The 27,328-nt window shown below is 43.7% G+C and overlaps 1 protein-coding gene and 1 long non-coding RNA gene across 11 annotated transcripts in view; both read left to right on the top strand.

Moving 5' to 3' along the window:
* MAPT (microtubule associated protein tau) overlaps positions 1 to 27,328 on the top strand; it is an 81,308-nt gene that overhangs the window by 4,548 nt on the left and 49,432 nt on the right. Inside the window, exon 5 of one of the 10 annotated variants that reach the window (XR_010918506.1) lies at positions 15,918 to 16,122. The exons of the other annotated variants lie outside the window; for them this stretch is intronic. The gene's annotated coding sequence lies outside the window, so the exon portion shown is untranslated. Of the gene's footprint in view, positions 1 to 15,917; positions 16,123 to 27,328 lie in introns of those variants that run through there. 10 annotated transcript variants of the gene reach the window in all.
* LOC137148347 (uncharacterized) lies at positions 13,700 to 14,809 on the top strand. Its single transcript, XR_010918507.1, has 2 exons — positions 13,700 to 13,820; positions 14,103 to 14,809. It is a non-coding gene; the product is annotated as an uncharacterized lncRNA (long non-coding RNA).

The following is a 27,328-nucleotide window of genomic DNA, read 5'->3' as shown; positions in this document are numbered from 1 at the left end:
GGGAGGCGCTGTGGCCGCGGCCCGCCTGCGCGCGCCGCTGCTCCCTCTGGCGGCGCCCCAGGGCCCGGGCACACTCTCGGCGAAGGTTCCGGAGCCTGGGCTCGCCTCCGCCTCGCGCTCGCGCCCTTAGCCCGGGCGCGCGCTCTCCTGTCACACTCCCCCCCCTCCCTTCCTCCCGGCTTCGCTGCGCGTGACCGTCTCTCCCGCCAGCTCCCCCTGCACCAGCCGCAGCGGCAGGTAAGCGCCCGGGACTCCCCCCACCCCACTGCACACCCCGCCCGGGGGGGGGGGGGGCACAGGTGCATGCAGTGGGGTGCGTGCAATGCAGTGCAAGGGGTGTGGGGCTGCGTGCAATGCAATGGGAGGGCTTCGGGCTGGGGGGCGGCAGGGCAGTGGGGGCTGCGCGCAGTGCAGTGCAATGGCTGGGGGTGGGGGCTACCGTGCAGTCGCTGCATTATTTGCTTTGCAGTCACCCCATGCAAAGGCCGGGGTCCTGTGCAATAGCACAGGATTTTTTTATTTAATGGGCAGAATCCATCTGTCTTCCTGGGTGCAGAATAGGAGATTTGCCACCCCTCCCGCCCCGGAAAAAAATCTACCAACGCGCCACCGATTTAAACAAGAATCCATTTGCACCAGTTTCCCAGTCAGAGTGCTGTTCTGTTGCTTGTAGCTGCTCCCCCAAGCCTCCCCCCGGTATTCAGTGGAGACTTTGCATTGTAACATGGGGCAGGGGTGTGTCTCCGCTGGCACCTAAAGGGTGGGTTTGGTGGCACGAGCTGTCCAAGGCATGGAGATTTCTGTTCCCGTTTCCTTTGCTTGTGGATTGAGACTCCTCTGCAGCGTTGTTTGGGGGTAAAGGTGTGTGGGGTCTTTGCTTTTCAGGAAAAACCCCTTTGCAATTTAAAAAGCCGCCTTCTGTTTCGTGTAATTTACACAGAATGGTCGAGGCTTTATTCCCACCCTGCTGCAAGTTGCAACCACTGTTGCTGCTCTTGGGCTGCAGGTGCATTTTAGGGGGGGATTTTTATTCCCCCCCCCCCCTCTTCCTCACTTTCTTTGCATTTCCCCCCATCTCATTCCTGCTGGCAGGTTTGGTTTCCTCTTTGGGAGTCTGCTTTTGATTGTGGGGGCGATGGCAAATGATAGGTTGTCTGTGGATACTGCAGTAGGTGTGGATCTGGAGAGAGAAAGGATGGGCTTTTTTCCTTTTCACACTGAGGTGCCATATTTTGCAGTCCATCATATCTTCAGTATTACAGAGAGCATCCTGTTTAATGTGGGGGCACTCTTAAAAAAAAAATCAGATTGTCATTTTACTTCTTAAAATGTATTCCATGTATGGTCACTATCTCCTTTAATTGTACAATTAGGGATGGAAGGAAAGCTATTTGGGTCATGTAGTCTGAGCTGTGTGGCTTTGTTAACAGCCCAGGTCAGTATTATGTAGTTTTACGTTTCTAATTCTAAAATCTTGGTGTTACTGGAGCATGGGGGAAAATGCACCTTATCTCCCCCCCCCCCCCTGTATTTTAAGTGTCTGAGGCACCTTATTTGACGTAATTGATCATGATGGTAACAGCCGTGAGCAGGGACACAATAGACAGACAAATCCCTTCTAGGTATTGCACTTCTGTCTGTTTTCTTGGAAGCTACAGAGACATTAGCCTCCGTGGGATTTTCTGCATGACTATTTTGTATTTATAGGCTTTTCCATAGGAGCTGTCTAAAATGGGTCTTGTAAAAATCTGAGTATATTATATAGCAGCTGGTCACGCCCCTGCTATGGCAGCATATATGGATACATAATACAATTCTCATTGATTGGATGAAGATTCTGGTATATCCCTGTAGTTAAGGGTGGGTGGGTGTGTGTGTGTGTGGAGGGAACCTTTTGTCTACTAGTATTTGCATTCTTAGCTTTTAGGGAGGGGATTTCTAGTCTCCTTTATTATCTTCTTTTTAACACTGCAAATTCCTTTTGATTATTCGGAGTCCACAGAATTACACTAGACAGGGGCATGACTCCGTCCCATTTCTGGACATTGTGTCCCACAAGGTCATTTTCCTTCACCCACTGAGCATCCCTCTATTTTGAGTTTTTTAGCTCAAACAGGAAAACCCTTGACAGAGATTGGCACTGACTTTATTGCCGTAAATGTGTGTCACACCTAGTTTCTGAGATTTGAACAATTAAGAGGCCTCTGCTTTTAATGAGTTTATTTGAGCAAGGGATGAAGAATTCTGATTGTATTCTGCTTCTTAAGAGAGTGAGTGGGGAGGGGGGATGTATGGGAGATTTGAGGTAGGGGAGAAGTGTGGTTCTAGATACATTAGCTGCATAAAAAATACAGTGGTCCAGCCTTTCCTCATTCCACAGGCAGTTTCTCCTTCCATTTGCTTATAACAACGACGTGGGGACACAACTCCATTTGCAACCAAGACTGATCCTTCATTTTGAACTGACTAGGGGCTAGTCTACATTTAAAACGTAGAGCAAGTAGCACAGCTGTATTGGTACAGCTGTGCTGCTGTGAGCACACTTGTGTAGCCACGTTGTGTTGATAGGAGAGAGCTCTCCTGCCGACGTAATAAAACCACCTAAACAAGCAGTGATGGCAGTGTTGGTGGGAGACACTTTTCCCGCCGACCCAGCGCTGTCCACACAAGTGCTTATTCTGGTAAAATTTATGTCGCTCTGGGGTGTGGGGCTTTTTTTCCCACACCCCGAGCGACAAAAATTTTGCCGGCATATGTGCTAGTGTAGACAAGGCCTAGGAGAACATGCAGTAAGACTGAGCTGAGCTGTTTTTACTCTAACAATCTGTATAGCCCGTGCTTCATAGTGGCTCTAACTTATCTATCTGTGCAGGTAACTTTATCTACCTGACTAACTGTTTAATGACTCTTCAAATGGAATGAAAAGAAACTCACTGGAGAGATTCACTTTGTTCCATTTAAAAGTACTGCTATCAACTTGAAAACCACAGAAAGGGTTTTTTTTTTCTGTTACTAATAACTTAGATGTATGATTTTGAGCTTTTATAACCTTAACTTTTCATTATGCAGTTGTACTCTGCATTTTTTTTTTCTCATGGTAGACAATGAAAACAGACTTGTCAATTTTCACTTCTATTTATGTCCAACTTCATTTTCAAGCTCTTAGTAGCCACAGGGAGAATGAATTTTTGTTTTTAAAAACCATTTCCACTGGAATTAAAAAAAAAAAAAAAAAAAAATCCTTAAACTTTTTGCTTTTAGGATTTGTAAATCCTTCCCTCCTCCTTTCCCACCTGCCCCAGTCTGTCTGTAGGGACAAATTTGAGTTGGCAGTTGAATTGTCTGTGTTACATGGAGATTTTCTAGGTGAGCTGTTGGATAGATGGGAAGGTAATCCATGCCATTTACAAATGGAATGTTGGGTTGGGTTTTCTTACACTTTTCCTTAGTGGGTTAGTGACGCATGAAAGCTGATGTTTGGAAATTAAAATGTATGTGAAGGTGGCTTTTGCAATCCCTCCTATGGAGAGGGATTGGGTTCCTAGCTGCAGTCTAGGTGGCTTTCACCCTTTGAACTCCTTTTGTCTTGTCACTCTTAAATTAGGATTGGATGCGTATAGTTTAGCCTTCAGGGTTTAAATTTAGATGGGACATGATATTTGTCATTCATTGTGAGTGCTAATCCCACAACACCTATACAATGAACAGGGTTGACAAATGTTCCATCTTTCTGTAAAATATTATTTCTCGTATGGCAGGGCCCATCTGTCCCAAACAGACTGAGTGATTTAGAGAATTCACTCTATTCATTTTACTGAGGAGAAGGTTAGGGAGTGATTTGATCACTAGATATAAAATCTACACAAGGAGCAAGATATCTGATACTACAGGGTTCCTTAATCTTTCCGACAAAGGCATAGAAAAATCCAATGGCTGGAAATTGAGGCTAGAAATTAGATTAGACACAGCCAGGGTAATTAATCCTTGGGGTAGTTTACTAAGGGACGTGGTGTATTTTTTTTCCCATCACTTGAAGCCTTTAAATCAGGGCTGGATGTCTTCATAAAAGAGGTGATCTAGTTGAACCACAGATTACTTAGGCCTTACGCGGGAATTTCTGGGTGTTGCTCTATGGCCTTTATTATGCCAAAAGTCAGACAAAAGGATTATAATAATCCCATTTTAAGTTAAAATCCATAATGCCGAAGATGACTTGGCCATTGTCCCAGAGAGTTTACAGCCCAAGACCTTAGCTATGCTAGGAAAACCAGAACCTGGAATTCTTAATGGATGCAACTCCACTCTTGGCAGCAATGGTGGAGACTACAGTGTAGACGGGACTCAAGCATTTATACCACTGTCCTCTAATCTCAATCAGAAGTGGATTAGATGAGAGAGTGCTAAAGATGCTAGAATCCTGTTCCTATTACTGCCTCTGCTGCTGCTACTGGCTTGGAGCAGCACCTGCGGAAGGTCCAGTTATGGACCAGGAGCCCCATTGTGTTTGGTGCTGTACCAACACAGAATAAAAAGAGGATCCGTGCCCCAAAGAGCTTGCAGTCAAAGCAGTATTCCTGGTAGCATCATCCCTCTCATTCCTCGTTAGGATTTTTAAAAATAATCTTAAGTGTCATAGACCGAAAAACAGTTTTACAAAGTGAAAGGCTGAAATGGAGAGCTGGCAGTAACTAGCAGAGTAGGGTTTTTTCACTTAATCATTTTAACAGCTTTTTAAAAGAGAATTTTTGCAGTGGGAATTTAAACATGTATCCAAATATAGTGCAGGGAGAAGTCCAGTGACACAGCAAAGCATGAAGATAGCCTGCTGAAAAGTGATTGGTGTCAAAGTTCAGGAAACTTTATCTAGTAACCAACATGAACCTCACCTTCCCTTGTGTTGAAAATATGTAATATCGGTATGGAATCTTGTGTTGGAGCTGCTAGGAAGGTGTGTGAAATGCCTACTGCCAACCCTTCTCAGTGCTGCATTCCCCTTTCACCGTGCCTCTTCCCCCCCCAAATCTGTTTCCTCCTCTCCCCAGTTGTGCTGCTAACTCACAGCTTGGAGGTGAGGAGGAAAGAAGAGGCCTTTGAGGTTTGATTTTTGCCTGCAACTATCGCTGTGGTGCCATACCTGTGAATTGCCTTGACCCTCCAGCCTCTGTAGGCTGAATTGGCAGCTCCGTGCAAGAGCTCTGGACAGCTGGCTGCTGGGATGTGGGAATTTAATGATGTTGCTACATGCCACCCTGTGTTGGTTGGATGTACTGTCCCTGGCACTGGGCTTTGCAGATTGTTTAAGAGGGTGTTCTCAGCTTCTCTTCTGTCTGCCCATGTGCTTCTGGCACTAAACCCATACTTCTCAAACTAAACAGGTCTCGTTATCCTCCCCAAGAGAGAGAACAGCCAGCCTCTCTCCACTACTCCAGTATGCTGCCTCATAGACCAACGTAAGCGTCCTTTACCCCCTCTGTTATCCATTTCCTAAGGTATCTTCTGCTTCCAATATTCCTTCCTTCTGACAAAGGGGTATCAACCAAACCGTACCATTCCCTCTTTGAGTCTGTGAAATGCTGAGCTTGCATTTTAACAGTCTCTCTGTTTCCAAGCGAGTCTTATTTAAACTATTTTTGGACAAGTGCTATTCTGGCTTCCACTTCCTCTGTGGTTTCAGGGAAGGGAAATGGGCACGGATCAGCTCCATCTCATTTTGGGGGCTGTCGGGTTAGAATTGAATACAATAGAGAGCTGCAGTTTGAAGGCTTTTCTGAACCTGAACAAGAGATCCACGTTGTTCCCATCAAAGTGAATTTCGAGCAGACTCAAGCCAGCCCCATGACTCTCTTTTTTTTTTTTTTTTTTTTTTTTAAAAACACACTTGCTGCTTTTGATTGTCTTTCTATCCTGCCGGCTTTGACACATCCTCCGTCTTCTCATCATGTTTACAAAACCAAATTGCAGGTTATGGATCCCGATATTGTTCGTCATCAAGGTCTCAACAGTCCTATTTTTGGAAATGGTTGAATACCGCCTGGCTGCATCGAAGACTTTGACATAGTATTCGGTGGCCACTGGCAGCCCTGGTTTAACTCGATGGCTTTCATTACTTCAGATGCCTTTGGTACTTTGTAGTACCCAAGAGGAGAGCAAATTGCTAGACTATGGTAATTAAATCCACCCTTAAGAGCCTGGTCTTCCTTCAGCATTGCTGTCTGCTGGTGCTGATAGAAGTGCCATTAAAGAAGTAGGGAGGGGCTTCTATTTAAAATGTAGTTGAGCTGGGTTATGGGTTGCTGTCATCATAGGCCTGTTTTGCACTTTCTTCTGAAAGCCTGTATTCATTGATGATAACGTTAGAGTAGCAAATCCTCTGGGGTTTTTCAGCTTCATGTATGTATGATGAGTTGCTGGGTGTGTGTGTGTGTGTGTGTGTGTGTGTGTGTGTGTGTGGGGGGGGGGGGGCTAGGGAGAGCGCATCACCATTAATTACTCTGGTGAAATGCTGCTAAGAAACATCCAGGGCCAAATCTTAGACCAAAATCTCCTGTCATTTACTAATGGCTGAAAATTAGATCACGAGGCAAAGAGGTAATGTCTTGGGGGGGGGGGAAGTGCGAAGCATATTTTTCTAATGGGCATTTCCCTCTCCTCCTTCCCCCCCTCAAAAAACCCCCCAAACCCACAGGTTGGAAACCTTGTAGATTAGTTTGTCAGTCTTGAATTCATTTATTTGCACGTTAGTTTCACAAACTAGTTCATTGGGTAGGCTTGGCTACCTATACTCAGATTTTGAAGAGCTGTTAGTTTTAGCTGTGACAAAACCCAGCACTGGTTCTTCCCCCCCCTTTTCGCCCCCCCCCCCCCCAAAAAAAAAAAAAAAAAAAAATTACATGAATATTGTAGAGTCTTGCATGATTTCTGTGCTGGATCTTCGTTCTCTAATGTACTTGGTGCAGTATGTATATATCACAGTGGGGCCCTGATCTTGGATGGTCCTTCTTTTAAGTGCTACTGTACTATAAAAATACAGGCCTAAGAGTTATCTCTGTTCCCATAGCTCTCAATTTTGATATTTTTCACCTGTTTTTAGCCATGGGTTGTAAAATGTGCTTGTTAGTGTGTTAAAACTCTGCAGGTATATGCCATTTTTCATTCAAAGATCTTGAGGTCCTTTAGAATCTTAAAAAGGGACACACAATAAACTTCCTGACCTGTGTTCCTAATGAAACCTGAGCCTGTGAGCACAAGAATAATTGTAAAACTCTGATTTATTCCTCTCTGTTTAACTCTTTGCATTTCATGTAGTTCAATGGGAACAAAGGGGTCGATTTAATCTTGCACTTTGTTTCACTTCGTGCAGTGTTGTAACATTCAGGCTGACACCCGGCAGGGGAATGTTTAAATCTCAACAACCTGTTGTCATTAAAACAACCAAGCCCCAAACCCATGAAAATGTTTTCTTGAAGCTTGCAGCTGACCTCTTCTCTTTCTCTTCCCTCCCAGATTGATTCTGGGCTGGGTCTCCCAGTGATTTGAGGTCTCTCCTGTAGAGTGGAACTTCAGACCAGAGCCTGCTGCCACTACTGGGCAGACACTTCTTCACTTGGGCTTAATTCAGCCTTCCTGAGTCCTACCAGTTTTTTCCTTTCTGGCTTCCTCTGGCTCCTTAACTGAATTCCCCAGAGACTTCCTTGCCGTGCTCTCTGCTCTTCCTGAGCCCCATTTTCTAGGTCTCTTCCCCCCTTCCCATCCTCGGGGTGTAAGACTCCTCACAGCAGTCTTCCTAGTCAGAGAGCTGCTTGTCTTTCTCTCATCTCTCTGCTCATCCAGGTTTGCTCCCTGCCACAGTTCTACCCCAAAAACAATCTGATTGGCTGGGAGGGAGGGACTCGGTTTCCACAGTGTCCCTTCTCCAATCCCAAAGATGCGGCATCTCACCCCCGATGGAAAGACAGCAACAGCTCTTCCAGGGGACCATGACCAGTGTCCTAATTTTTTCTTTTAAACAAAGCTTAAATGTTGGAACTGAGCTACCTCTGCAAGTCCCCCTCCTTCAATTTAAGTTCTCCTCACCCCTGGGGAGTTGATGATAAGGCATCTGAGGAGCAGACTGTCTCATTTAAGATCCAGAAGTCAGTGGTAAAACCAGGCATAGAGCTCATAGCTTGTAACATATATACATTCTGATATTTGTCAGCGTAGATGTCAACCTGCCATGGTGCAGTGTGCAGAGTGGTTCCCCAGCATGACTCTGGCCGCCAGGGGAAATCAAGAGAAAGGGACAACTGTAGAAGTAACTCATTCTGGTTTTAGTCCTTCCAGAGTGGTGCAGAGACGACTCTCTCCCCTCTGTCCAAAGCAAAGCCCAAGAGGAGAGTTGAGATGAAGAAATCCATGGCATGGCGGAGCAAGGGGGTTACATGCCACTCGGTGAGTCCTCTCTCGAAGTCTGACCAAGAGGAACAGCTCCTCTGAAGCCTTATGGCACTTCACACTGGCATTTAGCGTGTGTGGAATATGTAGCCAGGCCTTGAAGATTTCCCTCAGCTGCAATTCACTTCTGCTTCCTCAAACAAAAACCAGTGGCTCCTCTGGGTGGACTAGCCAGTCTCTGCTATGCCGTTGACAGGCATGATTTTTCAGCATGAATGGTCTTTGCACTTCCAAACCCTCTTTGCTGATTGCTACGGGATGTACTAGAGATAATAGAGAGTGCTTTGGTGGCTTTAGATGACCTCTTGCACGTTCTTAAGGTGAGCACAGTTCTGCCATTTAAAGCTGAATGAGGCTCTTCTCATTGCAGTAAAAGCCCCCATGTGTGAGTATAAACTTTCTTTCCAGTTGAAACTTGTTAGTTGCACTTGTTCTGTTTGTTTAAAGAAAAGTCTGAATTGTTCCCTTGGAAATCCATGTAGAGTTTTTGCTGGGGTCCATGGGAGCTGAATTAATATATTCAAGGGAAGAACGTGGCCCCTTCCATTAAAGCTATAAATGTAGTTTTAAATTTTTTTTAAATGCATCTTCTGTGCCGTGCACTTACTAAAATGAGACCTGCATCAGGAATCAATCCACTGATTTTTCCCAACAGTCTGACATATGAGTTAATAACAGAGACTGGTATGATGCTGCTGTTTTGCTGCCAATATCTAATGCAGAGTATTTAAAGAGTGCAGAGGAAATACAAGTAGGTCTAATGGCTGTGGGACCCATTGCAGAGCTAATGGGGCCACCGTTGTCGTTGGTGCTAAATTGTCTCTAATGGTAACTTCAGTGGCCATGGAGGCTGACCCCCTCCACTCCCAGTTGCAATATTTTTTTTGCTAAAAGTAGCTTATAAAAGATGAATAGAAATGTTTTTGTGTCTCCATTTAATTAAAAAATAGCCATAGTGTTTAAGGCTGGAAGGGACCACCAGACCATCTAATCTGACCTCCTGTACATCACAGGCCACCATCCCCACCCAGCAACTGTACAGTTAACCCAATGATGGAAATGAGACCCACAGGAGACTAGACTACTACGTGCCGTGGGCAGAGAATAGGAGTGACCAAGGTGCAATAATTCCTGAGGTCCCTGCAGTGACAGGGAAATGATGACATGAGAGAGACCCAGATAATCCTGTCCAGTAACCTGCATTCCCACACTGCAGAGGAAGGTGGGAAAAATCCCCAAGGTTGCTGCCAATCTGACCTGGGGGAAAATTCCTTCCTGATGCCACCTATGGCGATCAGCCAGGCCATGAGCATGCAAGCAAGAACCATCCAGCCAAGCACCTGAGAGGGAGAATGTTCGGTGCCCCATTAGAGCCCTGGACCACCCTGCCCCATGTCCCACCTCCAGCTGTGGCCAGCCCCGATGCTTTAGAAGAAAGTTTAAAAACAAAAAAACCCCAACCCTCCCAGAATACACTGGTGGCTGGCTGAAACCCTGAAGCAAGAGCTTTTGGTACATAAGATCTAAACCAGACGTGAGCCCCAGGATGGTTGAGCCCTGCCTCCCACCATCACAGGCAGCCCCATCATACAATTGCATTCGTAAATTTGTCCAGCTCTGTCCCCGCTCCTAATTGGGGACCTGGTATTTACCCCCCAATGCATTTATAGAGAGCAATCACATCCCCCTTTGCTGCCCTTTTGCGAGACTAAACAAACAAAGCTCTTCCCATCTCCTGTCATAAGATAGGCTGTCCATTCCCCTGAGCAGTCTAGTAGCGTCCTAGTTTCTCAGCACCTGTTCCGGTTTACATTAATCTTTCTTGAACATGGGTGACCAGAACTGTACAGTGTTCCAAGTGAGATCTCACCAATGCCTTGTACAATCATTCACACTTCCCTGTCTGCACTAGAAATGCCTCGCCTGCCCCATCCCAGGATCCCATTAACCTTTTTCACAGCCACATCACATTGGTGGCTCATAGTCCTCTTGTGATCCACTCTCATGCCCAGGTCTCTCCTCTTCTCTGTTACTTCCAACTTTTGATCCTCCTGCTTGTAGCAGAAATTCTTTAGATCCTAAGTGCTAACTTTACACTCTGTCCTATTGAATTTCATCCCATTTCTGTCACTCCTATCTTCAAGGTCATCCAGATCTTCATAATCTTCCTCTGTACTGATGGTGCTTCCCAACTTTTGTCGTCATCAGATTTCAGTAGCGCACTCCTGCTTTCTGTGCCAATCCTTGAGGAACTCCGCTAGCAACCTCTCTCCAGTCTATAAATCACCTTTCAGCACAACCCGTTGCCTTCTCCCCTTTAGCCAGTTCCTTGCCCACCTTACAATGCTTGTACTGGTCCCCATCTTCCCTAATTTAACTAATTTCCCATGTGGTATTGTGTCCAACACATTGAAGTCAGGATATATTAGATGAACTGCACTTTCCTTATCTAAAAAAATCAGTTATTTTCTCAAAGAAGGAAGTCAGGTTAGTCTGGCATGATCTACTTTTGGTAAATCTACATTGTATTACATCCCCTTTACTATTTACCTTTGAATCTTACATACTACTGAGGTCAGACTAACAGGTCTGTAATTGCCTGGATCACTTTTTTTCCCCCTTTCTTAAATATTGGTATGATGTTAGCTATTCTCCAGGCATTGAACGTTTTCCTACGATGTTTAAAACTCAAAAGACAATTGCACTTTACTTGTTCATGAGAGTGAAACTGGCAATACTCAGAAAGGAAATTGTATTGGATAATGAAAACTGAGAAGTCAAGTGAAATGCAAAGAGCAAAACAATAACATAAATAGTGAAAAGTAAATTTACACTTTTAATATTTCAGCTTGAAAATTTGATGGTCACAGCTGTCACACTGGGCAGAGAAATAGATGATATAATTTAAAACTTTTTGTCTGGACAGGGTTCCTTTTTAAATGACACCCTTTTTCCCACCAAAGTTGAGTTATCTTTAACAAATGCAAAGCATGTACATATCCTGCATGCTCAGTATTTTTGGATGAGATTTAAAAGTAGACGTCCTGATTATTTGGAATCATTTTAAAGGTCCCATCTTCTCTTTTGTAAGAGAAGAGCCCTGGCTGAATTTCAACACAGAATTCCACCCGTCCTCTTTTATCACTGGGATTCTTCTTCTCTTCCTGTCCCAAATAGTTGTGTAGTGTTATGTCCTGTTAAATAGCTGATTCAATTTCCCGTGCACTTCAGTGGTGGTTAAAATGACCCTCCGCAAAATGTAGTTCATCTACAGTATCTGTTGGGATGAAGGTTATGTAAAATGTAAATGTTGAGTTTTTCATGCAGTGTAGTTCAGCTATATATGCTGTTAAATCAGTCTGGGAAACTATTTTGTTAAGATTAATTGAATCTGTCTTCTGTATTTGGAGGAGGGGGGGAAAGTGTTTGTTTTTCAGCTAGAATGAGTTGAGTTTTTAAACATTGAAGTTGTGTCCTATGGAAGAAAAAGAAGTCAGTGAAGTAATGGACCGGGCAGGCAAATCTATTTCCTTAGCTAGTCACCGTAGTTTCTCTGTGTACTCAGACCGGAGGCCAGCTCTTGCTTTCGGCCTCCAGCCAATGGGTTACATGTGGAGTGAGTCTCTACCTCTTTCCTATTCAGACAGTGAGAAAAGATGCTTTGGGAACCCTCTAACAGGTGGGGCGAAAGGTTGGGGACAGGAAGGTGGCAGATGGGCTCGGAAGGTTCTGGAATGTCCTGTGGCCGCTGGGAAGCAGATGGCTGGAGAGAGGAGTGGACTGAATTGCAGCGGCCATATGGGCAGTTGCCCGCCCCGGGGGGAGATGGGTGGGGGGAGGGTTAAACAGGACACTGGGTAAAGTCTGAGGAGGAGCATCCTGGGGTGGGAGCCTGAGGTGAAGAGAAGGAAAGGGAGGAACAAAAGGGGAAAGGAGAGAGAACCTGCAGCCCGAAAACAGAAGGGTCTGTAGTGCTGCCTGATCGGTCTTATTTTCATATGTAAAAATACATCCCTTCTCCCCTCCCCATTGGAATAAATTCTTGTCCAATAGGCAGTAGTAACTTCTGGTGGGGTGCTCAGTCTGTTCTGGGGGAGCAGGGTGTGACAGTGCTAGCACTGAGGCGTTTACGTAGCATCGGGGATTCAGCCACCGCTACCAGAATAAGGGAATCTGGGATAAGTACAATGCACCCAGTTTTTGGAACGCAGATCAGCAGCTTGTGTGCGAGGGAGGGAGTAGCCAAAATTGTGCTCGTCCTGGATTTCTGGACAACTGACTGTTCCTGGCCTGAATTGCATATTTCAAGGTGAGTGTGTTCTCTGTACGCATAATGTTTTGGAAGCAAAATGGCGACAGATGAAATATTTAAGGTGAGTTGGGTTTTGTAGCCTTTAAAAGGACACAGATTCCTGCTGTGGTTTCTGTATTATGAACACGCATCATATAGGGTTAAAAGAGCGCACTCAATTTTAAAATCACACTTCTGAGTGTGTCACAAGTAACCAAATATTACTAGAGCTCAGATTAGAGAAAAACTATTATTTCTATAGAGCTCCATTTATTTTGTGTAGGGTAGCACTCTGTTTATGGTTCAATTTCCCCCTCCCTTTTTGTGTTTTTCCCCTTGCTGAAAAGACCTTGTGTACATCAGTAGAGCAGCAGAAAAGCCTTTTTTATCTTTTAAAAAGGAATTATTTAAATATTTCAGGGCATATTATTTAAATGATGCTTTATCGGAAACAGAATTTTTAAAAAATTACCTAAATAAAAATTAGGTGGACAGTGTTCCTTCAGTAATGTTGGCTCATCTTTGTAAAACTCTGAGATCTGTGGATGAAAAGCACTATATCAGTGCTAAACATTTTCTTACCTTCAGACTCTAGTTATGAACATGACAAGAGGAGTTAAGGGTGTTAGTGCTGGTCTGTATTCTCATGCTCTTACTCTGAATTTTTTTGTGTGGATTTAAGAGTCTGACCCTGGAACGGAAAGGCCAAATTCCACCTTTAGATGTGTATTTATAGTTTTGACTGATTTCATTGCATCCAAGGGCAGAATTTATCTACAAGTAGTTTGTCTTCTTTTAAAGTGTGTGGGTTGTTTGTTTTTGGGAACATAATTTCACCCACTGTCTGAATATCCTGGTGAGTTATTTTGCTCCTTAGTTTAGATTTTATAGAAGTAACTTTTAATAACAGGCATCTCCATTCATGCATTAAATTACTGGGATCTTGCATATTTTTCCCTGCAGATCCTCTTCCACATTTTTCACACTCAACTAAGCAGCATGATCACTTGCACTTCTGAGCAAAAACACTTATTTCCCTGATGATGGTGACAGAATGGTCTGAAACAGACCAGTGCTGAGAAGTCCTCATTAACAGGTAAAAGCTATATGTATACCCTAGATGAAACTGCAGCCATACCATCTGATGGCTGTTCAGTGGAATGAGTTTGGTGAGTCTCGCTCCATTCCTAGTTTACAGGCATCTTCATCACAAAAGCTGCTATCCCAGTTGGTTTTAAAAGATCCAGTATTGACAGTCATAGCAGAGAGACCAAGAACTGAACTCTCTCTCTCTCTCTCTCTCTCTCTCTCTCTCTCTCTCTCTCTCTCTCTCTCTCTCTTTATCCCTGGCATTGGTCCCTTCGTAACCCATGGAAAGCATGCAGTCAGAATACAGGCGGGGGGACTGCTGCTCATGCCATGTCTGTTCGGAGGATGGAACCAGGCATCTTTCACCAGCACTACATTTACCCCTTGTTTCTTATCGTGGGAAAACAAAATTCCATGGATGTGGGGTTCTTCTGACACTAAACAGTCTGCATCTGTGCTGCTGTGCTACGACTAATAAAGGAGCTCTTTCTGAAGCCTCCAAGAACCAATTTATTCCAGCCATTGCTTGTTGATATTGGGAAAAGTCTGTGACCCTACGCACAGCACGAATGGATCCTCTGTAACTTGAGACATGGGGAAAACAGTATTTTAAGCTGGAAGTAAGGCTCCTAAAGCAGTCTGCTCTTTCATACATACAGCATGCATGACAGCAGAGCTGAATTTAGTGCTTACGGGGATAAAAATCCTTAGTCTGATTGCAGGATATGTAGCTATTTTAAATAGCTACCTGAAGAGGAGCTGTGTGGAATTCAAAAAGCTTGTCTCTTTGACCAGCAGAAGTTGATCAAATAAAAAATTTCCTCTCCTACTTTCTCGTATTTTAAAATACGCCCATCCAGTAATATTGAGGATCTGGCTTGAATATACAAACATAAGGAAGTTCTAAATTCACTCTGATCCTGTTGTCTGTTGCTTTAGTATACACTTGCCTCTTCCTTCGTATGCAGAAGCTCTGGGTGATATGATTTTCATTGTGCCAACTGCAGCTAGGCCACATGCTGAATGAAATGCATGCAAAATTGTTTTTAGTTGAAAGCCTATTTTTTATATATTCAAACCCAGTGTCAGTTTTTTTGGTAAGGTAAAAACATTAAAATGACCATTTTAAAAAATTAAAATTACAAAATCAGTTTGGTCTAAGACCTCATTGGCCACATTTCTTTTCAAAGTTAATAAGCCCCCTTTAAAGTACCTTCTGTGTGAACAGCTCATGTTACTTTCCCTTGAAGATGGTAGAAGTATCAAAATGTACATGCCTAAGTTGGCTGTCGGTAACAGGATTCCTGACTGAATCATCCAAATATCTAGTATTTTAACATGTCAACTAGACTCCATACCTATATCTGTCTTGTATAGGAAGATGCCCTGGGAGCTGGGCTAAGAAGAGGAGTAGATATGATTGAACTGACCCTGTTTCTAGATCATGCAGTGTTTTTGGGGACATGATTGAACTGTAACCTTAACTTTCCATTGCCTGTTTTCAGGTGTTTCATTTTTTAAAAATTCCATTCTTTTAAGGTGCCTTCCTCTTGGTATCCTCTGTCGTTAAAACCTCACCTTTAAGATGGTGTTAATTTTGTATGTCTGAGGGCACAGTCTACAGTGAAACTTGCCTTAAGGAACCAGCAGCTTGCTTAGTAGAAATGAGTGTGTGCCAGAAAACCATCATAAAAAGTTTTAGGACTCTTATAAAGTTGTTGGTTAACATGGGTGGGGTTAGGGTGACCAGACTGCAAGTGTGAAAAATGGGGACAGGGGAGGGGAGTGATAAGCGTCTATATAAGAAAAAGCCCTGAATACCATGACTGTCCCTATAAAATCCGGACCACTGCTCACCCAGATGTGCTTGTTACTGCAGGCTTCTTTCTCCTAAGACATTTACCACCCACACCCCCTCCCAACATAGTCTCTGGAACTCCTACAATGGTATTTATCAATTGTGGTTAAATAACTTTCCCGTCTGTGGGGGGAATGCTGCATGGAGTCTGTCCTTTCAAACTTCATTTAATAAAAGCTTTTAATCCACCTCTAAGGGTCTGATCCTTTAAGGTGCTTACAATGCTCTCTTTTGCATTGATTGCAGGGAGAGATGAGGGTAATCAGCCTCTTGGAGCATGAGGCCTACAATCAAAGAACAAAGCAGCTTTCCTTTATCTAGTGAATGGCACTTTTATTGGCTGAGCTTCTGGTCTGTTTTCTTTCCCTGTAGATTACTCTATGGTCCTGCTTCTTATTTCTGCTTTGTAGTAATTCTGCTAGTCAGGATCTATAAAATAGACAACTATGCAGGCCAAGGATTATCATCTTCAATTGCCTGCTCATCTGAGTAGCTTAAACTCAAAGGAAGGACCAGCTGCAACGATAGGACATGCTTAATCTTAGATCCGTAAGGACATAGTGTAAATACAAAACTTACTAGCTCGCCATTCATTCTTCGTTTCCTTCTTGGCCTGTGCCTTGGTCTGATTTGGATGGGGTCCTCTTGTTACTAAAAATAATAAAGGAGCAAATACAGCTTCTGATGATCCTCGTCAGCCTAAATTATTAGTTAGGCATGCATACGCTGAAGTGGGATCCTGCTGTCTGTGTCTCTGTTCTTTGATGGCCCTCCTTACTCATTTATTCCATTGATAAATTGATCAAATTGTAACCTAGCTCAGTGACTTTCCCACTCTGTTACCCTACCTCAGCTCCCCTGCCTCATCTAGCACAGAGCTCTTCTCTACCCCTCCATCCAGTCCCACTGCTGCTCTCACGGCTTTTCTGCAGCACCTGTAGCCTACATTTCTCCAACTCATTGACAATCCATATAATTCAGCATCTGTTGAAAACCATATTTTTTTCTTCACCTTTTACCTTCTGTGTTTTTTCTATTCAAATTGATCACTGTATTTAACTGTTAATCACCTAAGATGCTTTCATAAGATTTTTCTATGCAATAAAATCGTAGTGTGCGTGTGTCTTATAAATGTTGAGAATGACCTGCTGTTGTTTGCTATGCTTTAGAATATAGGTAAGCTAGAATATCCAGGATGCAAATTCTGGTTTTAGTTCACGCAAATCACAAACTCATACTGGGCAATTAATTGCTGCAAAAATGAAGCAAATAGCATCTAGAAATGTCTCTTCTCCAAATTAAGCCTTCATGAAGTGAGTGGTGGATACAGGGATAATGTTCCATTAGGGCACACAAGGCTTGACTTATTACCGATTGTCCCAGGTTCTTCCTAATATAAAATACCTGTTATGAATTGTTCTGATTCTCCCTCTGCCCCATTATTGCATTTGATTAAAGTGCAGGTCTTAATTATGAGTCTGAGTGGTTCACTTCCCCTTGGTGGCTGGGTTTATGCTGGAGAGATGATGGACTTGCACTAAAATAGCAGCACTTAGAGCTAAGGTGTCTCATAGGAGAGCCAGCTGAGCCTGCCTACTAAAAAGTGGGTGCAGCCATTTGATGATTTGGTTTCCTTCCATAGGAGCAGCAGGCAGACTCAATGGTCTGTCCTCTGAATAGACTCCCATAGGAAGTCAGCTGTAGCCTCTGATATTGGGGCCAGTTAGAAACTCAGGCTTGGTCCACCCTAGCAACTTAATGTTGGTCTAACTATGTTGCTCAGGGGTGGGGAAAATTCACACCCTGAATGATGTGGTTATACTTAGAGACCTAGGCTGATACAAAATTTGGATCCACATCCAATCTGTGATCTGCAAACAGGGTCCATGGATGTCCATGACTTTGCAGGGCTCTAGTTATCCTGGTCTAGACAGCACTCTACTGACAGCAGGGCTTCTCCTCTGAACATAGCTATCGCCTCCCGGGGAGGTGGAGTACTTATGCTGACGGGAGCTGCAATCCCAGCGGCGTAGATAGTATCTTCACTGAGTGCTATGGCTGCACCCCTGTAGCCCTGTAAGTGTAGACGAGCCCTCAGAAAGAAAATACAGCCCTGTTTCCAACCTTCGACAGCACTTCCCTTTATCATTTACTTACCACTGGGGCTATTGCTGAAAGCGCAGCCAGAGCTAAATCAGGTGTCTGGGGTGGGTGGTTTCTTGGTACTCATTAGCCACTACAGGGGGTTTTCTGGTGGTTCTGTCTGCCAGTGGGTTTTGTATTCAGAAAGTCTATTGATGGGGCTCCTCAGTATTGCACATTCAGTTCTGACACGATGATCCTTTGGACCTGGCCCAGCGTTCATCCCAAAAGTTAACACCCCGTTTCACAGCTCTCGAGAAATAGTCCTTCTGTCTTTCTTCCCTAAGCCGTCACACCCCAGCGAGGATCTTTAGCACACACTTGACGTACGCAGGGTCCTCCAGGTAAATCTGAGCAGATGAAACCTTTGTAAGTCCAAGGCCCTGTTCATATGGTAGCACCCAGCTGTGCAAGGCAAGAAAGCGTCTAAATGTCTGTTCCAAGGTGCACCCGATTGGCTCATGCACCTCAGACATTCCCAAAGAGCCTTCCTATTCCTCTTTGACATTTCGAGGCCTATTCCTTTAGTGCACCAGTGGCATTCCAGTTAGAAAAGTGATACACTTCCTCTGAGGAGATGTGCAACGTGGCCATGTGATCAGTGGCCACCCAGTTCTGCACCTTGAGCATTCAGTCACTTGCAAAAGTTGCCTTTGGCAGAACCGCACCATAGTGCTTAAGTAGGGGAGGAAGGGAATGTACAGAAACATGGAATTCCTCCCCTACCTCCTCCTTGATGCACATGGACAAAATCCTACTAGGTGGCCGTAGCTGCTCAGTTCAGCGGTCTCTCTAAAACGCTTTAAGGTAGTTGCGTCTGTGCTTCCTGCTAGATAAGGAATTGTGGATGTGTGTGGGGGCGTGCGACCCCCCCCCCCCCCATTACTAATGGCAGTACCTAGCCACCTTGCTGGTATTTGCTCTCCCACCCACACAACGGTGGCAGCAGTGGAGCTGTGCTTCTAGATTTAGGACACCGCTACTGCATTCGTTAAACTGGACAGGTGATCTCTGTGAGCGGTCGAGTGGTTTTCAAGCCCCTTGGCCTGTAGCTCTTCAGGTGTGTGCAACTTCCAGTTAGAGTGTGGTGCCAGGATTGTGTGACAGTCTGAACAGATATATTGTGTGGATTCCTAGCCATGTTAAAACAGCCCAAATTATTGTAATATATATATATATATATATATATATATATATATATATATAAAGCCAACCCTGGGAAGGCATCTTAAATGTTATCCTTGCTCCAAGAATTCACTCACATGGTTAGACTTCAGCATCCTCCCTGCTCATCTTACACTTTCCACTCCAGATGGAATCTGAAAACATGCATAATTGCAGTTTTTCTTACATTGTGGCTGTCAGGCTAGGAATCTTTAATATTTAATATCTTCAAACATTATTGCAGCTGCATTAAATATTAAAGCAATTTTTCATACGCCGTTCAGCTACACTGCCTGCTCCATAAAGCAGACGGATTGTTTGTCAGCACAATGAAGTGAAAAATAGTTAAAATCAAAGTAAATAATAAGCAAGCACTACCGCGAGGTGGGAAACAGTTTTCCCATCCTGTGAAAATTTTTGAGAATTGCATGTTTTCCCCGTTGTGTGGCAGGACAAAACTGAGACCTTTCACAGAGGGGAGGGGGAAGGCGCCTCACCCACTGCCCCTCGCTTTGTGCTTAGGGCTCTCACCTGGGATATGGGAGCTAGAGGTTCTGGTCCCTGCTGGGCCTGATTCAGAGCAGGAAATGGAGTCAGGGCTCCCGCATCCCAGATGAGTGTTGTGATATCAGGCGATTGGCGGTGCTGGGGTCTGTCCGATTTGGAGCAGGAATTCCATTCTGGACCTGCGAAACCTTGATTAAAGTTGAGTTGAAACTGATCCATGCCTGAAAATCTCTTTGGTGTTGATAAATCAGCATTTTCCATCAAAAGGACGTTTTCATCAAAAAATTCCTGACCAGCTGTCAGTAGCATCTTCTGTAGCATTCCAGATGTGTGGGTTTTAGCTCCCCCCAACCAGCAGATGGAGACCAACGCTAAGACTTGTGATGTTATAACCTCATATGCTGTCAGCCTTCAATTGTTCATCTCCAGCAGGAGGAGCTGCCTTCACCTGGGCTGGTATACAAGACTTTGAAGAAGGAGAAAATTCTCCCTCTTGTCCCAAAATGTCTCAAAACTCTCTACAAATTTTACATGGCGTAGCTTTACCTATCACAAATGCAGCCATCGCTGGTGTCTGATATGGCCAATAGCACACAGCAGTGCTGCATAATTGTAGTGCAAAGTGAAGACAACTCCCTGTAGTGTAAGCATAAAGACTAATAGCAGGATTGCGTTCAAGGGGCTAATGCCCACTGAAAAGTCACAGGTTCCATATTCAGCGCTCTGGGTGTCAGCTTACTCTGCTCCTTATCAAAGTTACGTTCCTGAGAATTGGGACATTGGGATTGAAGGCTGAAAACGGCCACAAACTCTCTCTGTCCCTGGTCAGCTAGATGGTCTGTTTTAACACTGCAGTGCTGGGAGTCATCCAAGGCTTCGCTTGTTGGCGTCTTGTGATGCTTCTAAACTACGTGTTTGGAGGCATTTTTCAGCCAGTCGCATGCTGACCTGCCCTTTGGGAAAAAGGTGCATGGCTGATTTTTGTATAGCTACCGAAAACAGGGAATGGCATTGGAGATCCACGCTGTGCATGATCAAGTCTCCAAGGGTATGTCTACACAGTATTTTGGACTGAGAGGGCGTGAACGTCACAGTCCAGGTTTACAGGCTTGGGCTTAGTGGGGTGTGGGTTAGTCCTCGAAAAGAGTTGTGTAGACAGCACTTTGAAGTTGTGGCGTGGGGTGGGAGGCTCACTCCTGCTGGGTCCAAAATGCTGTGTAGACATACCCTAAGCTATGGAGCTATCCCTACTCTCTTAAGCTTATCCATTTCTCCTAGGGTGGTGGGTTTTGTGTTGTGCTACCCCCTCAAGCATGAAATGAGCACTTGCAGGTCGTTTTGGAACATAGGTTAATAAGGACATGGCAAAAACCACAAGCAAGAAAACCTCTCTGGTCTTGCTGGAATGCCTGGTCTTGCTAGATTGCAAATATCCTCAGAGCAGATGAGACCTGATGGGACTCCTTTTATTGGTGAATGTTATTAGGCTACTTATCTTTGGGAGTCATAAGAGGGACATCTTCGATAATTACTCCACATGGTGAATAGGGGAGAAAACAGCAGCCAGCAGTGTGACTGGATGGATGTCTGTTTTCGTTTCTTTAGGCAAAATAATCCCTTAGAAAAGCAATTTCTTCCTCCTGCCTGTTTAATTTGCAAGCTAAGGTAAAATAGACTTTTGCTGAAGCAGAACGCTGGAGTGCTGTACCAAATGTCTTCAGTCACGAACACCCCGGAGGCAGGTTGGAAGGATTTCATCCCCCCCATAATAACATTAATTTTGTTATGTACATGAGGTGTCCTGGTAATAGAGATGTTCAGGGTAAATCTTTAGTTCGGGAGCTACACATACTAATCGCAAACAATGATTTGCATACTCTGGCATTTGTAGAATCAGATGTCAGAGATGAAGATGCCTTAGCTCATCTGGAGCCTGATCCTGCAAACTCATGCTTTTAGCATGTGACTGCTAGTCCCTTTGAAAACAATAGCTTTACTCCCATGTTTAAAATTAAGGACCTGCGTAACAGTTTGCAGGAGTGGGGGCTGTCTGTCTAGGTCTGTCTGTCTATCTAGGTTACTTATACGGCCTCCCATCACAACAGAGGCCTGAGCAATGCGGTCTGTTTCTCTTCTCAGGTGAGTGTTGGATGGTTCCTTACAGGATATAAGGATATCCGTATGTAAAGCAGCGCTTTCGGGTTACAGTCACGGGAGTACGACTGTACACTGTGGTCTGCATCTTTGTATTTTGGGACAAGATTTCTTGTGGCAACAGGCAAGGCTTTGATTGCCATCTTGCCAGCTCTCTCTGTGTGCTAGATTCATCCTGGTGTAACTCCAGTAGAATTACATCTAGGATAAATTTGGCCCTCTCTTTAATTGCACCTGTTGTAATAGTGATTCTGCCATGTGTGCTGATGGTTTTGCCTGAGGTAGAGATTGGGTTCTGGGGATAACAGGGTCGTGGGTGGTGGAAGCAATGTGTTTGTGCATTTATGTACACATTGCAGACTTAAGTACTTTCCCAATATGTATTGCTTCCAATTTAAAATCTCCTAGTGTAGTTCTTCATTCAGAAACTTTTAAGGACACCTACAGATTGAGAATTAACCAAGGTCCAAATTATAGCTGAAAGTTATCACTGCAATTTGATGTTTACAGAATTGATAAGACATTCAGACAGTTGAGTTGTGGGGAGCCAAAATGTTCCCACGTCTAGCGTCAACTGCAGGTTAACTGGTGGGAGTAATTTGTTTTCTGCTAACAAAATATGTTACTGAGAATGCACAAGTCGGGTGCTGAGGCAGTATTGAGCCGTGCTGAGTAATGAAGCTCTCTTTGTATTCCCCTGCCAATTCAGATGTTCAGGGTTGCACTGGGGGAAATTATAGCCCGTCTTCACATTAATTATTATGCAGCATGATGAGATGGACATGAAGGTTGGATGTGAAATAAATGTGAGTGAGAGCATCAGTACTCAGCTGGGTTTTTATACCAAAGTTTAAAAGGTTGAAGAAATACTGGCCATCATACATTCTTGCTGTCTTGCAAGTTGACCACTTAAATCATTCCCATCTCATGAGTTTTACTGCTGCACAACTGCTGTTGGACCTGAGAATGCTAGTGTTGTTATAGTTAGGGATATTTCTGCAATTTAAAAAAAATATGTTAAAGGGGGGAAGGGACAAATCATTTATAAGAGATTTCTCCTTCCTTTCTCTTCTCTTCCAATCTTAGCAGCCAGGGGTGGCTGCTCAAGACAAATTGCTGCATGACTGACTCTCAGATGCAAATACTATGTGCTGTGGTTAACACACAGTACTTGCCATGCACATCTGTGTAGTGCAGTTTAAAAGATCTTGTGGGGTTGCCTGCTTTTAACTGAACATGCAAAGTATGAGTGAATTCTGAGACCTTGTCCTTCCACATCAAATATTTTCAAAACTGTAGTGAAATCCTCCTCCTCTCTTTTTTTGTGTACAAAGGGGAGATTTTTCTTTCTTTCTCTGACTTTCTATAGCAGGCCAGAAGCTTGTGTGAAAAATTCTGGCAGGTGGAGCCAGAATGCTACGACTTTTGTCTTATCCTCATATATGAGTCCAGCCGAAAGCCAAATATTTCAAAAGCAGTATCAAAGAAATGTTAGTTACTGATGTACAGTGTTTATCACCAAACAACGTTAGTGACGGTAGCAATCGAAGCATATAGCCACAACTGCAAGCCTTTTCTGTAGAAATCTGGGCGGAAGGGGCAAATCTCCTCAAAAGGGGCATCCTTCTTTCTGCTTGTAAAAAGCCAACTGAGCAACAACAACAACAAACAGTGAGGTTTGAAAGATTCTGGTGCTTCCTTTTCTGCTACCACATGAAACCCGCTGATCAATTCCTTAATCTGGAGGCCACTTGATTTTTAAGCCAAAGGTAAAATTAAAAGCATGGCTTTGAGTTCTGTGTCAAGTTATCCTTTGTTTCACTCCCATTGTAACAATCATCATTAAAACCCTTCTATTAAGCACCAAGGAAAAGAAGGAAGAATAGTTAAAGCATTTGATACATAAGGTAAAGCGTTCATTTTAACAATTTTTCATATTCCTTCTATTCTTGCATGTCAGTCTCTTAGATGGTGTTAAAGATGGTATTAACGTTTTTTTTTGGAAAAAGAGCCAGTTTAGATGGTATTGAATTGTTGTTGAAGTGCAATCCTGTTCTCTTTAAAACAGGGAGACCTTTTGAAACACACACACATTTGAAATAAATTGCAAGGAGAGAGAAAAAAGCTGCTTTTGTTAATTACAACGAACTGGTGAGAAAGGACAAGCATAGCACAGGGTCGTCTTAGCCACTCTGAGACCTGGCAAACTTTCCCAGCATTTGGCTACAAGCATTGCTTGTAGTTTGCCTTTTTTTAAAATTTCAGCAATGTTACAAAAGGTGGCTTTGTCTTGGCTGGTTAACCTAGATTCAGGTTAGACAGAAGGGAAAAAGAGAGAGAGACAGACAGGAGGTGAAATAAAGTCAGAGAAGGAAAATGCCACCCTAGGAAGGCAGTAACTGCAGGGTTCTGAGGTTCATGCTGCAGGATGTTCTGGATCCAGCTGAGCCTGATAAAGTGGTGATGTCATCCAGTTCCCTCTCCGGCCTGATCTGATCAGGACAATAAAGGCCCAACAGGTGGTGGCAGCCATGAGTGTGAAGCTTAGCTGAGTTTATTAAGCACATTTTCCGCTGATCCCCTGAAAAGCTGGTGACGACTTAGTCCCTTTAAAATTACCTGACTGACCAGTTATCCAGTGACTTCAGTTGTGGAAACTTCCTTGTGTTTCTAGCAATATCTCATTTTATTCCTGTAGCAATTTTTTTGTACATTACTGGAAAGCTTGAAAATCCCTAATCAGTTCTTTTCAATTAAATATATCTAGTTGACCATTCTTTCTATCTCCAGCTTTTGTCTGTGTTTAATAAACTTTTATTTTATAAACCGTGCTGGACTCTGCAACCTTTCACGTGCTTGTTACACTGTATAATACAGCCCTTTGCATTGCATTTCTCCTTCTCAGCACCTGACTCCCCATTAGTTCAGGTTCTGCTGATGCAGGGCCCAGTACTATACAATTAGCTGGCACGTCTCATGCTCTCAGTCTTGCAGCTGAGGAGAGATTCTACACAATTCTGAAGGAGGTTAAGGAATACTGTGCTGTTACTCATTTTCATATTCAATTCAATAAAAGCCTCTATTTTTAATAATGTGTCTGGAACGCCCTCAGGATTTCCTGACTCCTGCACTGGAACACTGCAGAATCCAACCCTTTATTGCAGAATTTAGGTCAAACCTATGATGGAGCACAAAGACCTTCACTTTGGCCTTTTAGGGCTTGTATATCTGGCGACAGACCTATCACTAGCCCTTCTAGTCAGAAAATATCTCAAGGGCCCATCCTGCATTCAGAACCAAATACACTGAGCTTAGCTGCATGGTTTTTTAACATAAATAATGCATGTGAATTGATTTGAGCAATCTCTCCAGTCTTTTGGCCTCAAGGAAAATATCCACAATAGATCCTACTCCATTCTCTGGCTGCAATTCAAGCACCGGTGCCTGGAACGTTCCCATTGATACTACACTTCTTCCAGAATGGCCTGAAAGTGAGTTCCTTGGGAATTACATGCCATTGCTATAACAAGCACCATGAGTTCAAACCTGAGAGTAATCTAGAAACTCAATTTGAGTAACTTAGTCTTCAGGATTCTGAGTGTGACAGGTCTACAGAGCCTGGACCCAGGATTTAAATTTATTCTGATTGCACTGACATAAACCCCCTTTAAACCCTCTCAAAAAGTCTCCCTATTTTTCTGTCTATTTCAGTGCTGTTCCTTACAGTCGTCCCATCAGCAAGAAGGGTGTCCGAACACAGAGCACTTTCAATCCAACCACAATATTTCACTCCAGTAATATTGTCCTGAGGACAGACCCAGCTTTCAAGCTCCATATAAATTCCACCATTCACACATTGTTCTTTCTAAATCCCAGACATCCAGAGAGGTAAATCTGGTGTTGTGCTAGATATGCACAGCACATTACAGATGTACATCAGATGCACCACAATCTTTTGAGGATCCTCCTGACCACATTATCCTCATCAATGTGCAATCCATAGATGAAGAATTGGGTCATCACTGCATATGTTTACTGAATACCACCAGATCAATGTGCAATCCATAGATGAAGAATGGTCTGTGAATTGTGGCTAAGGTTCGTAACTGGGCAGTGGGAGATATTTAACTGACTAGTTCAGTAACATTACCAAGACACGAAATAACAGCATATTTAATTACTCACCCTACTAAGGCAGCATGGTCTAGGGGATAGAGCATTGAATTGGAACTCAAGCGATCTGGGTTCTTTTCCTGGCTCTGCCACTGGCCTTCTGGATGACCTTGGGCAAGTCACTTCCCTGCCCTGTGCCTCAGCTTCCCCACCTGTAAAATGGAGATCATGGGGATCTACTGATAAAAAGTGCCATATAAGAGCTGGATGGTGGTATTATTGTCCTACTGCAGAGTATCTGAAATCTTTTCATTAACTAATTTACAACAATTTCTCATTATCTAGAGAGCGCCATATCTGTGGATGTGTCTTGATTTGGAGAGGGAAGATGTTTCAGTGGCATGATGATACATTTTCCTATTTGGCAGTCAGTTTGACATCTTCTGAGTCCATGTACTTTTGCTGTCTTGACCATGGGTTGGCAGTTGTGACTGAGTAAATCTAGTCCTGAATTTATTGCTGTCCTGCTTGGAGGCAGCTACTCAACCAGGTCTGAACTGAAACTCATCAGTATACAAACATGCCCCGACCTCTTTCTCAGAAAACAATAATACTGTGTAAATTATTTACAAAGTGCTAACCTTAATCATCAAGCTGTCAGAATTTTCCCATGTTGGTGTGTTTTATATAATGAGATCTTTTCTCTGATGGTTCCCTGGTTTCTCATTTTGAGTCCAGTTTTTTATTCTATTTGGACAGTTATTCCAGAGTTGGCTCAAATCACCAATTGATACTTGGCACTTCATTGCCCTCTAGACCTCTTAATTTCTTCCTCCTCCACTTCATTCCTTCTATCTTCCTTCCACTCTTGACTCTGGGTAAAATTTTCAAAAGCACCTATGTCAGTTAGGCACCTGAATTCCTGTTGACTAAAGTGACCGCGGTGCTTTTGAAAATGTTATCCTTTGTGCCTCTCTTCACTCCGTTCCCATGCATGGAGTGGTTTCTCACCTCCTGTGTGCCAAAGGCCGGAGTTTCAGAATTGGCCAGTGATTTAGGGGAACTGATCAGAAGAGCTTATGTTGCAGCTGGAAATGAAGTGGCTAGAGTTTTTTAAAGCTTGTTATGTTTGTTTAGCGGGTACAGAGAGAAGGGAAACCTCTTTAGTGATTGGCAAGGCTACCTCTGAATTTCTGCCCGTGCATCTTTGAAACATATACTAGTCTTGTGGTTGTGGCCTTGGCAGAAGCGTGCAACATGCAGTAATTGAATGACGTGTCCATCCTGTCCCCGCCACCCTCAGCATTAAAATGATTTACTGCTTTGGGAAGTCCCAACTGTCTTGCTCATGGGTGATCCTAAAATAACAAACAGGTGTGCACAAATCTAGCGTGCACAAATCTAGCATACACCAACAATGTGACACTAACGCCAGTTTGTGCATCCCAGCTCTCAAGAGCCAGCCAAAACTAAGCACTTTGTGTTCCAAAGAATGCAGCACTTCTGAGTGACCCTAAATTAACAAACCAAGACTTGTGGGCATGCATCCATGAGTCTTCCATCAGTAAGGAAAACTA

The sequence above is a fragment of the Emydura macquarii genome, unplaced genomic scaffold (genome assembly GCF_026122565.2).
Source record: "Emydura macquarii macquarii isolate MOO-44397 ecotype Brisbane River unplaced genomic scaffold, CSIRO-AGI_Emac_v2 contig_629, whole genome shotgun sequence".
In the NCBI taxonomy this organism is placed as follows: Eukaryota; Metazoa; Chordata; order Testudines; family Chelidae; genus Emydura; species Emydura macquarii.
The sequence above is the reverse complement of the archived record's forward strand: the minus strand, read 5'-3'. Positions and strand labels throughout refer to the sequence as shown.